This window comes from Rhinolophus ferrumequinum, chromosome 3, assembly GCF_004115265.2.
Source record: "Rhinolophus ferrumequinum isolate MPI-CBG mRhiFer1 chromosome 3, mRhiFer1_v1.p, whole genome shotgun sequence".
Lineage (NCBI taxonomy): Eukaryota > Metazoa > Chordata > Mammalia > Chiroptera > Rhinolophidae > Rhinolophus > Rhinolophus ferrumequinum.
This window is the reverse complement of record NC_046286.1, coordinates 726,308-740,646: the sequence shown is the minus strand read 5'-3', so window position 1 is coordinate 740,646 and position 14,339 is coordinate 726,308. Positions and strand designations below refer to the sequence as shown.

Below are 14,339 nucleotides of genomic sequence, written 5' to 3'. Positions count from 1 at the left end.
CATTGTTCTAAATTTTTATATTTTCATATTTGGTCAATCCATCCAGAATTTTTTTTCCCCCTCCTTTCTTCCACCTCCCCATCCCCCTTCCAGTTCAAGTCATTGTTTCTCAGTCTAGTTGTGTAGGACACAGCTCCCTGGTCCATGCTGGTATGAGCCTTCCTCTACCCGGGCTGAGGCAGTCGTTCGCTTACAGCAGCTCATGGCAGCTCTCGCCAGCTGCCGGCCGCTCATGCTGGCTGCCAGCCACTCACGCTGGCCACCGGCCACTCATGGTGGCATACAGGAGCACACGGCAGCCCCCGGCTGTTCACGGCAGCCCAGCTCCAGGTAGAGCTGTTATTCACAATCTTAGCTATAGATGGCGCAGCTCACTGGCCCATGTGGGAATTGAACTGGCTGGCCTTCGGTGCTAGGAACTCGGAGTATCAGGAAACAATCTTGCATTTTGAGGTAAAACAATCTCATCTGAATGAAAAAGTTTTTCCAACCACTTGAGCTACTGGGCGGGCCCCAGAATTTGTATTTATAGTGTACAGTATGGGTTTAACTTTATTCTTTTTTTGTCTCTAGATTGTCAATTATGTCAGCACCATTTGTAAAATCAATCAATTATGTTTCTATTAAGCTATTTTTATTTTATATTAAGTTTCTATACATACTTGGATCTGCTTTTGGAATTTCTGTGCTGTTCTTTTGATTTACTAATGTGTTCATATGGCAATACCACATGGTTTTGATGAAAGTAGCTTTGTGGTATAGCAAGTTCACTTTTTTTTTTTTGCTAAGTGTTCTCAGAAATCTGCACAGCCTCAAAATTATTTTGTTTCTGGCATCTTTAAATACCACTTTTTTCCTGAAAACTATTTAAGATATTAGTTTATTTTTCAAAAATTTAAACCTATTGTAGTAATTAATTCACAATATATGTAAACCAAACCATCATGGTGTATACCTTAAACCTTATACAGTGATGTATGCCAATTATTTCTCAATAAAATTGGGAAAAAATTAATTTGGCAAGTAGGGTGCTGTAAAAAAAAAAAAGAGAGAGTCATACTGCTCTTTATTGGACTTCCAAGTGCATGTGTCCTTGATTGTGGTTTTCATGCTGCTGGTCATGCCTGATTCTGTGTCTGCATCGAATCTCTACGGTGAGTTCCCTGTAGCAGACACTGTCAGTATGTCGCCACATCCTGACACTTAGCATTGCATGCACAATGGCCCAACATCCAACTGCCAGCTCCTACAACACTGTCTGAGGGCTTCCTGTTGTCACTAGAGCCTGCTCTGCCCGTGAGGGACAGACTGGAAGTGCCAGGGAATTAATGCTAGCTAGAAGCAGCCACCAGCCAAAGACTGATGGGAGCAGGTAGATAAATACCCCAGCCCCCTTTCCCCGTGGGTGGGGTAACTGGCTCCCAGAGCTTTCCAGAAGGATTAAGATCCAGATGCTATGCTCTCAGTAGAAACTTGCTTAAGTGACAGTCTTTGCTGATTTCCTTCCCTTTCCTACCTCAAGTCCCCACTCTGCTCCTACAAATGTTACTAAGAATCACCTCCCAAATGAACTTCCCGAACTGAAATTATTCTCTCAGTGCCTGCTTTCAGGAGATGCCAAATTTTCAGAAGTCTCATTGCCTTTTTTTCCAGATTTACCCATTTCTCTTGGGTATTTTAGCTATCATATGTGTATTTTATTCTTGTACATGCACATTTAGGGTTGACTGATTCTGTTCTGTCGCATAACTTCTGTTTTTTACTTCTGTAGAGGAGTAAAATAATACAGTCACAGTTGAAATGTGAAGAAATATGACTATTTCATTTTTTTAAAACTGAACTCAAATTGTGAATGAAACCCCACTTCCACTCAGTATCAGGAAACAATCTTGCATTTTGAGGTAAAACAATCTCATCTGGATGAAAAAGTTTTTCTGATAATTGCTCAGTTCAGCATGCAGACTGCCACTTCAATCATTCTCCCATTCTTTTATTTATTTATATTAGTTTCAGGTGTACAAAGCAACGTAATAGACATTTAAACCCCTCATAAAGTGAATAAAAAATATGGAACACTTCGCATATTTGCATGTCATCCTTGCGCGGGGCCATGCTAATCTCCCCTGTGTCGTTCCCACTTTAGTAGATGTGCTGCCGAAACGAGCACAGTTCCCCCATTCGTGACTTCATCCCCAAGTTGGAATCCTGCTGCAGGGGAAGCTTACGAGGCCTGACAATGAAGTTAATGAACTTGCCATCGTGCACTTACATTGTGGGGGTGTCTAGTCAATGAGCTGCCTCTGGCCTTCACTGATATCTGACAAGGTGTCTCATCCCATTAAGTCTTGGAAGCCCCCTTCTAGATCTGTGCACGCACGGCTGTGTGGCTCCTTGTCTGTCCTCTTGTGCATCATGACTCTCTGGGGAAAAGCTCTGCTTCATTTCCTCCCTTATGGATAGTTTTTACAAATTCTATGCTTGGAGATAATAGTCTCTTTGAAACTAACACCATACCATTTCTCTCTCAAGACTCAAACAAATTGGAGGCATTTTTGTTTCAGACCACTGAGCCTACTAAGATTTTAAAATATCCATTCAGTCCAGTGGATGGATGACTCAACATCAAGCTAACAATAATAATTCTAGGAGATAAAACATCTTTGGCACACCACACATTCTCCTTTTTTTATGTCTAAATTTTCTCCCACATGAAGCTATCAGTATATTTGGTGATAGTTGTTTGAAAATCTCCAGTGGTTCTCATATGTGTATTTTCCTTCTCTCTGTTGGCTTGCCCAACCTTGTTGAAAAATACCAGTGTTCTTTAACAGATTTGCTCATTGGTTTTGAAGATTATTCTTTATTTTTGCTGTGTAGAAGTGCAAGCACTTAATATGGGATGGAAAACCTGGGATTGAATCTCAGCTGTCATTTATTAGCTGGATGAGCTGGAGCAATTTGTGGTGTCTCCAAACCAGTGGTTCTCAATGTGTGGGCCCTTCAGCAGCACCAGCAGCACCTGGGAATTTGTTCAAACTGGCAATTACCAGACTCCACCCTGGACCGATTTAAACAGAAAGTCTCTACTGAGGCCCAGGAAATCTGTATTTTAATAAGCTCCCCCAGTAATTCTGAAGCATACTTAGTTTCCTTTTGCAAATAGATAGCGTTTTTTACAGATGAGACTTAAATGAGGTAATATATGCAAAATCAATCTTAAATAAGGGTCATATGGTCAAATGTGGGTGACAGCACCAAGATGGCAGAGTAGGAGACCCCAGTCTTTGTTCCCCCAACAAAGATTAATAATTAGACAGCTATAATGAACTAAAACAGCTCTGAGATAGTTCTGGGCTCACAAATGAGGTAGGCATGGTTATGTAGCCTTAGGCTACTAGTGACCTTCTGATGATAGGTCAGGAGGAGGATCAAAACTAGCACAAACTTATTTTTCCTTCTTCACAATTTCATGGATAGAAGAGTCATTCTTACCATAGATCTGAGGAACCTCAGCATAGGATTTTTCTTTCTTTCCTTATTAACTTGAAAACCCATATCTTTTCACACAAAGGAAGCACTTTCCGGCTTCTCTTTGGCCTATCTGAATTGCCAACATCACTACTTTGGTACTTCTGGGTCATCAGTAAGTAAAACAAGGGTTATTCGCGCACAGGCACTGCGACACTGTGATAGTTAATCTGATTACTGAGGTGGCTGCTAAGTGGCTAACAGGCAGGTAACTACACAGAGCGGATGTGATGGACAAAGGAATGATCCACGTCCAGGGCGGGGTGGAGTGGGACAGCAAGGGAGGTCATCACACTACGCAGAATGGGGTGCGATTAAAACTTATGAATTGTTTATTTCTGGAATGTAGTATTTTTGGACCTCGGGTAACTGAAACCACGGAAAGCAAAACCACAGATAAGAGGGGACTACTGTAGTCAAGACATGGAAACAACCAGTGTCCATCGATGGGTGAGTGGATTTTAAAGATAATAATAATAATAAATATATATACACATATGTTTTTCAGCATAAGAAATATCCAAACCTATACAGAATTTTTATAAGAGTTTATTTGAGCCAAACTGACAACATATGCCAGGAGCAAGATCTCAGATGCTCCCAAGAATAAGTTTTGCAGCTTTTTTATGCAACATAGAGGTAGGAGAAAGCAAAGCAGGGATTGGATTACAGGACAGTTAACAAGATTATATGCTCTCTTGAGTGTGGTTATAGCTTATTTCAAAGGTGTGTTAACCTAGATGCACAGAAACAATGGACAGGGCTTGTTTAAGGCAAAGATGTACCTTTCACTAAATAAGTTATATGCTTGGGACGTGATCACCCACCATGACCTGCACTGTTAGGAATTCATGATCAGATCACCCTGGGAGGCTACTTTCCATAGAACCATATATATACATATACATATATATAAGTCCTGCCCTTACAACAACATGGATGGACCTTGAGGGCATTATGCTAACTAAGTGAAATGTTAGAGGAAAACAAATGCTTTCACTTATGATTTTATATGCGGAATCTAAACACATTGAACTCATAGAAACAGAGAGTCGAATGATCGTTACCAGGGGCTGGGGGATGAGAGAAATAGGAAGATGTTGGTCAAAGGGTACATCTTTTGTACCCTTATAAGAGTTATAAGATGAATGAGTTCCCGGGATCTAATGTACAGTATGGTGACTGTAGTTATAACAATATTGTATTATATTCTTGAAAGTTGCTATGAGAGTAAATCTTTAATGTTCTTACCATAACAACAGCAAGAACAGAAATGTAAGTTATGTGAGGTGATGTGTTAACCTTTGCAGAAGAAAAAGGGATTCTATGGAAAGTAACCAAATCCCTAACTGGGCAGGTCATGGAGGATAGTCACATCCCAGGCATGTAACTTCTTTAGTAAAAGGTTTGTCTTTGCCTTAAGCAAGCCCTGTCCACCGTTTCTGTGCATCTATGCTTCATGTGACCTCTGGCAAATGGCTTTTACTTCTCTGATACCCACCAGAGCTCTGTCTATTCCTGACTACAGAAGAAAAGAAAATACATAGATTCAAAGTCAATCCTGGGGAAATCCCTCTTCCATCCTTACAGGGAAACAGAAATCAGCCAGAACAGAAGTGACAACTTGGGATTTAGATGTTTGGTCAAATATTTTCCAAAAAGTTGTCTGGGTTTGCAACTAGGAAGAAGGTTCGATATTTGTAAAGACTCCCTTCACTGGGAAGGCTATGCTTGTCTGTGCCAGGAGTAAGGACTGCAGGATGGAGAATTCTTTCTAGAAATATCAACACACACACACACACACACACACACACACACTTCTCCCATGTACCTATGCAAAAGGAGGACCAGGGCAATGCCCCCAGTACCCTACCCATTCAGCCAGGAATCTCCACTCACCAGACAAAAATAGGAAACAGTGTTTTGTTTTTGTCCTTAACTTTTGTTGTGGGAGCTTTTCTTTTCCCCAATAACTGCTCTGCTTTGTCAAGCTCTCTCATCCCACTGAGTATAATCTCACCAACTCAGCGACTTTATAGTCACTTCAGCTTTAAAATAGTTTGGTTCCCGTTTAGAATTTCAGTGAAGGGATCTGCTGTCCTTCACTTAGGCACAGATTGGGGGTGGGGGAGGGGCTTACAAAGGCACAGTTTGCAGTGGAGATGGGCGCGGTCTGTTGTGTCCCCTACACACACACACACACACACACACACACACACACACACACACATGCACGCACAGTACCCCAACTCCCACCTAGAGCTAATAAAGTCCAAGGGGTAGGAGGGTACTGGGGAGTCAACTCTTACCACTGGTTCAGGTTTCCATTGCTCCCTGTTGGGGGAAAACTGGGTCTAAGAATCCAGGAGTGGGGGCGGCTAGACCCTGAGAGACCTTGTAGGCAAAGTGCTTCCAGTGTTTGCTCTACTTAGGCTCTAGCTACGTGGACCGCCCCCCCCCCCAAAAGAATGTCTCTTAGTGTTCCCCATGGCCCGGCTGCTGGCTCTCAGGGGAGGTAGAACGCTTCTCTGCTCTCCTGGAATGGCAGGGCACTAGAAGGGTCTAGGGGCCCAGAGGAAGTCCCCCATCTAGGGGACCAACTCTACAGCTCTTCGCTGCATCCAGCACCCCTACAGGATATCTAGGCCCTTGTCCCCAGGTTCTGGGCTCATCTGCAAACCGCACAGGATCTTTTGTCCCCTGTCCCTAATTCTGTCAGGGTGCAAGCAAGTCAAAAGCCCTCCAAGTCTGCAGTGGGAGAGAAGAGGTACTGAGCTCCTCACTTCAGCAACGTCTCCTTTCCTCTCTCAAGCCCCCTTTGGGGGGGTAGGTGGAGCAGGGTGGGATTGCCATCCAGGCTTGAGGGTGGTGGGATTCTCTTACCACACCTAGTCCTGGGTGGTAAGAGCAGGCTGCCTTCTGAAGCTAAAGGGCGAAGATGAAAAGCACCTTTTGTCCTCAGCCCTTTCTCGGTTGTCAGATAGTGAGGAAGGGACTAGATCTGCACTGCGCAGTTTGGTGGCTTCTAGCCACATGTACCCGTTGGGCACTTGAAAAGTGACTAGTCCAAATGCAAGTGCGCTGTCAGTAAAGAGCACACATTGGATTTCAAAGACTTAATATAAAAATAGAATGTAAAATATAGCAGTAATTTCTTATACTACATGATACTAACAATATTTTTTAAATATTGAGTTAAATAGACTATATAATTAAAATTAATTTTACCAGTTTCTTTTTACTTTTTGTTAATGTGACTTCTAGAAAATTTTAAATGCCATTTGCAGCTCAGATTATATTTCTATGGACAGTGCTGGGCTGGATAGCCACCTCAGGGAGCAAAAGGGGCATCTCTCAGTGTTGTATACCGTCTTGGGCCACTAAGGATATGAGAAACAAATCTGACTCCCATTCCTCCAAAGCCTTTCAAATCAGTGTCTTGTTGTGCAGTCCTGGGTCCCCAACTCAACCTCCCAGACTCTCTCCATCTCATTCCATTCTCTGCCCACAGACAACATGATATCTATCTGCCTCCAGGCTGATAGAAAACATGATATTAGATTGGTGCAAAAGTAATTGAGGTTTAAAAGCTTAAAATAATTGTAGGGGCCAGCCCGGTGGCTCAGGCAGTTGGAGCTCCGTGCTCCTAACTCCGAAGGCTGCCCGTTCGATTCCCACATGGGCCAGTGGGCTCTCAACCACAAGGTTGTTGGTTCAACTCCCGCAAGGGATGGTGGGCTGCATCCCCTGCAACTAGCAACGGCAACTGGACCTGGAGCTGAGCTGCGCCCTCCACAACTAAGACTGAAAGGACAACAACTTGACTTGGAAAAAAGTCCTGGAAGCACACACTGTTCCCCAATAAAAGTCCTGTTCCCCTTCCCCAATTAAAAAAAAATAATAATTGTAAAACCCGCAATTACTTTTGCACCAACCTAATAAAAGCTGTTTTTCAAAGGCATGAATGCAAACTATATAAAGAGCTATAAATGGGGACTGATGGTGTTTCTGCCCTTGGGAGAAAGTGAGAAAAGCAAATGGGAAGAATTCTGTCTCTATGGCCACAGGCAGGCCAGAAGTGAGGGAATATTCATTCCTTGACCAATTGAGAAGAATAGGCACATGCACAGGTTTTATGATTTGAAACTCAGGTAACTCACAAAACAGTGACTAATCCTAAAAGTTTAAAGCATTCAAAAGTAATAGACAATTATACATTTATTTCTTCATTCCTTAGAGTAAGGGAGGAGAAGGAGAAAGTGGGACAAGGAGGCAGCGGAGGCAGTTCAATCTGTAGTATTAGCTGTCTCCCCCCCACACACCCCCTGCCACATGCTGGGTTTCTGGGCAAACCCCTCTGGGTGTGAGGACAAGACAGCTCAGGGGATGGAGACCCACTGTAACAGCAGCCAATGCCAGAGTCATAAGAGATGGTTCTGCCATTTGAGACGGTAACACTAAAAGTACCATTTGTTAAAGACCCACTACGTGCGAAGCTCCCTGCATTCGATAGTTCAAAACTCCACAACTAACCCAAGGTTGATGTTATTATCTTTAATTTACAGATAAGTGAGGTCCCTGCAAGTCCAGGAGGTGAGGTAAGTTTCCCAGGTCATACGACTATGACGTAGAAGAGATAGAACTCATTTTGCTGAAGCCAGAAAGAACATAATACATTCCAAAGGCAGGGAGCAGGATGTAGGGAATCTATTCCAGCGTCTCTCCACGAGGAGTCATTAGACTTTGCAGAGGGTAAGTCCCCATTGTGGTCCCTGCCTTGTGCCCTGCTGAATGTTTCACATCCCAGGCCCCAAAGCACACAGGCCAGAACCACCCCCTGCTGTCATTAAGACAACTTGAAAATTTCCACACTTCCCCGTGGGTGGGGGCAGTGATCACCGAGAACCACTGACTGTTGTTTTTATTGATGGTAGCAAGGTATTTGTTTCTGTTTTTAATTTGCAGAGAAAATTGGTTTTCTCTTCCCAATTCCTAGGGTGCTTATCAGAGGAATCTAATCCTAAAACGAACAAAACCTCAGAGCTGGAGTCACCCTCTCCAGGTAGGAGTCCTGCCTCTGAACACTGGAAGCTTCTTGAGTGGTATAGTGAAGGGCCTCAAAGTCTACAGGGGGCCCAAAAGCTCTGTGCCAAGCTCTGTGCCAAGCACAACAGGCAATGCTGTGAACTGACACTGCAGTGGAAGGGAGGAGACTAGGCTGCAGAAAGAAGCCCCTTTAAGAAAGAACGATACAAGAGCATCCTTCCTGAGCAGAGTTAGGTGGGAAGGAGTGACTTTTCTCAGTTCCAGCCGGAAATGGAACGGAATAGAGACAGAACAGAAAGGGATTTAGAGAGATTATATGAGGGACTGGGAGTTGGGAGAGGAAGAGGAAAGACGGTGAAATCTACACTTTTTAAAGATTTTAGGTGCTAAGATAGCATGGGTAGATGGGGGGGATGGGGGCATCTCATCTAGCTCTGTGCCTTCTCAAATTATACCTCCCCCAAGAAATAATACACTCCCTGATCAACTCACTCCTAACTAGTTCCTGTGTACTTTCTTGAGTCTAACCTTCATCCCTCCTGCTGTGTCTAGCTCTCAGAAGTGTTTTCTGGCAAAGGAGGACTAATGCTCCCACTGATCTCTTTTCTCCTTTCCTTCTTTCTCAAAGGTGACAGAACTACACCAGCGTCACCAAATCCCCACTCCTCAACTCCATCCTTTGCAGGGAAAACCATCCCTCCAGGCGGGAAGTAGGGCCTCTTTTGTTGAGGTTTCCCTGATCCAACCCAGCTCTGAGAACCCGGGAAGATTTGGCGCAGCGTGGTCTGAAGAGTCCAAGGTAGAGTCCAGTGAGTGGCCGAGAGCTGTCAAGGGTCCCTGACTGAGTAGAGTCGGGCTGAGGAAGTGGAGCCCGCGGGAGAAGCCCGGGATACTGAGAATGGCGACGGGAGTGATGGTGGTGAAGACTAGAAGAAGGGATGAGAGTTTCTTGGGCAAAACCAGGAAAAGACCACCCAGGACGTCCAGCGCTTCCGATCCACTTTTGTCTTCTCATTGCTTTGGCTATGGTGCCCCCTGGTGGATAAAGGAAGTCCCTATGGCTGACTCTTTTCTGTGCCACTTTAAAAACAAAAAAACAAAAAAACTAGTATTTACTACCGCAGCACGTCAGCCAGGCGTGGGGTCTAGAGAGGAGTCTAGAGACGAGTAAGGCCTGCCTGAGTCACAGTCTGCCTAACCGATCTTGATGAACCTTCCCCACATTCCCACATCCGCCATCTCTCCCCCCACATCCAGCAAGGGAAAATTAATGAATATTGCAGTTAGAGAAGGTGAAACTAGATAACATCGGGAGATAGAATGAAGCCCCTATTCCTAAACCTCTAGTAAAGCTTGGAACCACCACTATGCAACCCCTTCCAGCCTTGATAAACTATGACAACGTGCAAACCCACGTGAAAGTGCGCGCGGGTGGTGGGTGCGCCCTGACCATCCCTCCCGCTGTGCTGCAACCCTCCACTCATCCCTGTCATCGAGGGGCTTCTCTTTGGAAAATTAATCGCGTTTAGAAAGTCTGAGCCTCCACATCTTTTATATTAGACCCAGATCTTTTAAAAAATGAAAATCAGAGACCACAGGAAACGGGGAAGGAAAAGGAGATAGTCTCAGCTCTGGGTATTGAAGTGACTCCCCCACACACACCACCACCACCACCACCTGTGGGGAGCTCCCCCTCTGCATTTATAGAGCAGCACGGAGACATTTAGGGGCTAACTTCAAGGAAGAGGATGGGGGCTAGGACTTCCCCGGGGACAACGAGGGCGTGACTGGAAAGAGAAAGGCTTCCTCCGGCTGTATGCAGCCGGAGCTCAGAGGTAGGAGGCTGGACAACCTGACCTGGGGATACCCCTCTTTCTCCTCATCTGTCGGCAGCCTCCGCGACCCTGGATGCGGCCTCGTCCCACTCCGACGTCGTCATTTCACAGGATCTGAAGACAAAGACGCCGGACCTCATTTCTCAGGGCGGCTCGCAGGAGCCTGCTGACCCACCGCACTTCTACCGCTTCCGCTGTGTGCTGAGCTCGCGGGGCCTCTGTGGTGCCAGGCCCGGGAGGCGAGCTCGGAGAGTCCGGGGGCGGAGCCTGCGTGGTGGGCGTGGTCTCGGACCTAACCTGTAGTACCCAGGAGAGGCATCTCGATAGTAGACCCTTTGACCACCTTCTGGGTGCTGCGCATCGCGGGTTCTGAGTGCCAGCGCTCACCAAGACCTGCACCCGGGAGGGTCTCCTGTCCGTCCACGGAAAGTGGGCGTCCTCGTGGATCACGAATGCGGGGAGGTCGTAGTCTACCTCGAGCAACCGCATCCACCTTTCCACACCTCCTTCCAGGGGCAGACCTTCCCCTTTCCCCGGCTTCTGTTTTCTGGCACCCAGACCACCCTGAGTCCCTAAAATTGTTACTTTGCCTTTCTCTCCGTCTCCTCCCCGGTACACCGTCACTTGGGATGTGCTGCAGCTGACAGGGTTGAAGCTAGGCTTCCAGGAGCCCTTTAGGAAGGTTACATTCTTTGGGCTTCCTGGGTCGGGCCTGATGTCTCTGACCCTGCTTTAAATTTTTCTTCTTTCTCTCAGTCCCCCTCCCCCAATACACCTAGGTCGAAAAGAAAGCCTCGAATACACGAAGAGACTCCGCACAGGGCTATTCATTGCAGCACTGTTTGTAATAAGACTACACTGGAAACAACACAGATGTGAATCAACAGGTGACGGTTAAAAACGACGCAATGAGAAAGGAAGCATCCAACTGTATCTTGGATCAGACACAGATACAGGAAACTGGACAACTGACCCGGCGCTGCCCCCTTCGCCTCCTCCACCTCATTTTCCTGAGGCCTCCATGACGCTGAACCTGGCCTTAGCCCATCTGGACATTTTTCTTTCTGGGGATCTGAAAAAAACCTAATGCTGGACATTGTATCTCCAGGAGACTCAGTCAGGCTCACCTCTGTGCCTTCTGTCCATTTTGCAAATAAGGATTATCTATGTGTTCTTATAGGATGACCTCCAAGATATAGTGTCAAGTGAAAAAAGAGGGGGAACAGTGCACATAATATGCTACATTTTACCTAAGAAAAGGGGAATGTAAATATACATATTTGGTTATAATTATTATTTTAGTTAAATATTTATTATATTTATTTATAAACCATAGCCTAACAAAACAATTACCTATTGGGGCAAAAAAAAAAAAAAAAAAAACAGGTGGAAGGGATAGAAACTAGTCTTTTCTGAGTGTACCTTGTTTTGTACATTTGGAACCATGTAAATGTTTTACATCATTATAAAACAAAATTTATTTGAGAGGAGAGGAGTTGTTCTAAGTGACTTTAAAATGCAGTAATTGGGGTTGGCAGGATGGCTCAGTTGGTTAGACCCTGGGTTCTCAACAAGGTTGCTGGTTCAATTCCTGCACGGGATGGTGGGCTGCGCCCCCTGAAACTAAAGATATATAATGGCAACTGGACTTGGAGCTGAGCTGCGCCTTCCACTAGATTGAAGGACAGCGACTTGGAGCTGATGGGCCTTAAAATTTTTTTAAGGTTATTTTTGATAATGTATTTTAAAAATGCAGTAATTGACTATATATCCTTAGTTGGATGTATCCTAATGACATAAAGAGTTGCAAATAAAACACATTTTTCAGTTATTATTTTGGTAATAATATTATTGTTGTTCTGAATCTACTACCATGTTTCCCCGAAAATAAGACTGTCACGCAGGGAGTCATGTGGGGTCTCTAGTCCCGCTCCCCACATAAGAACGCAGGATATGGTGAGGCCAAAAAGGAACACCAACGGAGCCATAGATCGGGGAGTCATACCACTGTAGTCTCGTTGGCGGCTGGGTTGGAGACACAGGAAGCAGGAGCCACACAATCCGCAACCTGCCGTCCACTTCTCTGCCAACCAACCCCTTGCTAACTGCCATCCGTGCTTGCCAGCCACCATTTGCTTGCTAGCTAGCCCCCATTTTCTGCTAATGTAGCCACGGCAGTTATATTAGTAACCAATGGCTCACTGGTTACAGCTGATGGCCAACTAGCCACAGCTGATGGCCATCCAATCACAGTTGATGGCCATTTACTTCCTGAGCCACCACCTTTCCACGTGAGGCCCAGAGCCTGGAAACTGCCTCCTGGCTCTGTCCCCACAAAGACCTAGCCGGACAATCAGCTCTAATGCATCTTTTGGAGCAAAAATTAATATAAGACCTGGTATTATATTATATTATATTGTATTATACTGGGTCTTATAGCAAAATAAGATTGGGTCTTATTTTCAGGAAAACATGGTATATGTTTGTGCATATACATTATACATATATATGGTAGGCAAAAGCAAATAAGTAATTATATTAATGTTACTAGGAACCAAAATTTTCAACCTAACAGAAAAGATTGTTTTCTTGTATGAATATGACACAAAAACAAAACAAAACAAAAAAAAAGAAATAAAAACATAGTAATCCCAAATTTGAACTGGAAAAGCAGTATAAACTCATGATATATGTCGTGCAGAGGATCCTGCCGACTACGCCATGTGTCGTGCAGGGTGCCAGGCGGGGTCTCTGGTCCCACTCCCCACACAAGAACGCAGGACATGGCGAGGCCAAAAAGGAACACCCACGGAGCCATAGGTAGGGGAGTCATACCACTATACTCTCACTGGCGGCTGGGTTGGAGACACAGGAACCAGGAGCAACACAATTCTCAACCCTCACTGTGCCGCTTGCAGACTCAGTCACCATCTTCCTGCTAGCTCCCCCTTTTTCTGCTAGCCTAGCCACGGCAGTTATATTAGTGCCCAATGGCTCACTGGTTACAGCTGACGGCCAACTAGCCACAGCTGATGGCCGTTTGATCGCAGTCGATGGCCATTTACTACCTGAGCCAGCACCTTTCTATGTGAGGCCGAGAGCCTGGAAACTGCTTTTTGGGGCTCTGTCCCCACAATGTATTTTCTCTTAAAAAAATAAAATGTATCTCTTGACTCTGTTCACGAAGAAGGCCTAATAATAATGGCCTAACTAGATGAACTGGAGTGAATACTGCTCACACTGAGCTGGTGATCTCCAAATATTATTTCCCAGTGAAAGGAAAATGCCTCCTTGGAGAACTGGCTAATTCTAGATCTGGGAGAAGGAATATACAAGATGACTCTGGAACACCTTGCCACATCAGATTGTGAGAAAGCTACTGTGGTCATGTCAAAAACGACTCAGGAGACAACTTGAAGGATCAAAGATGGAATACCTTTAGCATCAACAAGGATAAAAACTACAACTGATTGAAACACATCAAATATGTAAAAAAATACTTCCATCAGTTCATGATAATAACTAAAAAATAAACTCATTCGTCATTTTTGGAGGATGCTAGGAACAGCTCGACTTTCTGAAAACTGGTAAATAAAAAGAAAAACAGTACTTGTGCTATCATTCCTGTACAAAAATATCTAGGTTACCAAACAGGTTGCCTATCTAGGTTATTGAGAAATACATCTGTATTACAAACTCTAGCTAATAAATGAAGAAAGGTTGAAAGAATATCTTTTCTTTTTTTTTTGTAATACCTAATGAAATAATGGACCTTGGCAATAATCAACAGCTGCTGATGGGGAATCTTGTAATGTTGGATCAGGCTGACAACACCTGAACTCACTGATCAATCCTAACATCATAAAAAGAGAAATGATCCAACATTATGTGCTTCCTAATGTAATACAACAGGAAGTAACAACTTGATGT

The 14,339-nt window shown here is 44.6% G+C and overlaps 1 non-coding gene across 1 annotated transcript; it reads right to left on the bottom strand.

The window, feature by feature from the left end:
* Positions 1–2,061: 2,061 nt before the first annotated feature.
* Positions 2,062–2,167, bottom strand: LOC117020955 (U6 spliceosomal RNA). The gene has a single exon (XR_004422779.1). It is a non-coding gene; the product is annotated as a U6 spliceosomal RNA (small nuclear RNA).
* Between the last annotated feature and the right edge of the window lie 12,172 nt (positions 2,168–14,339).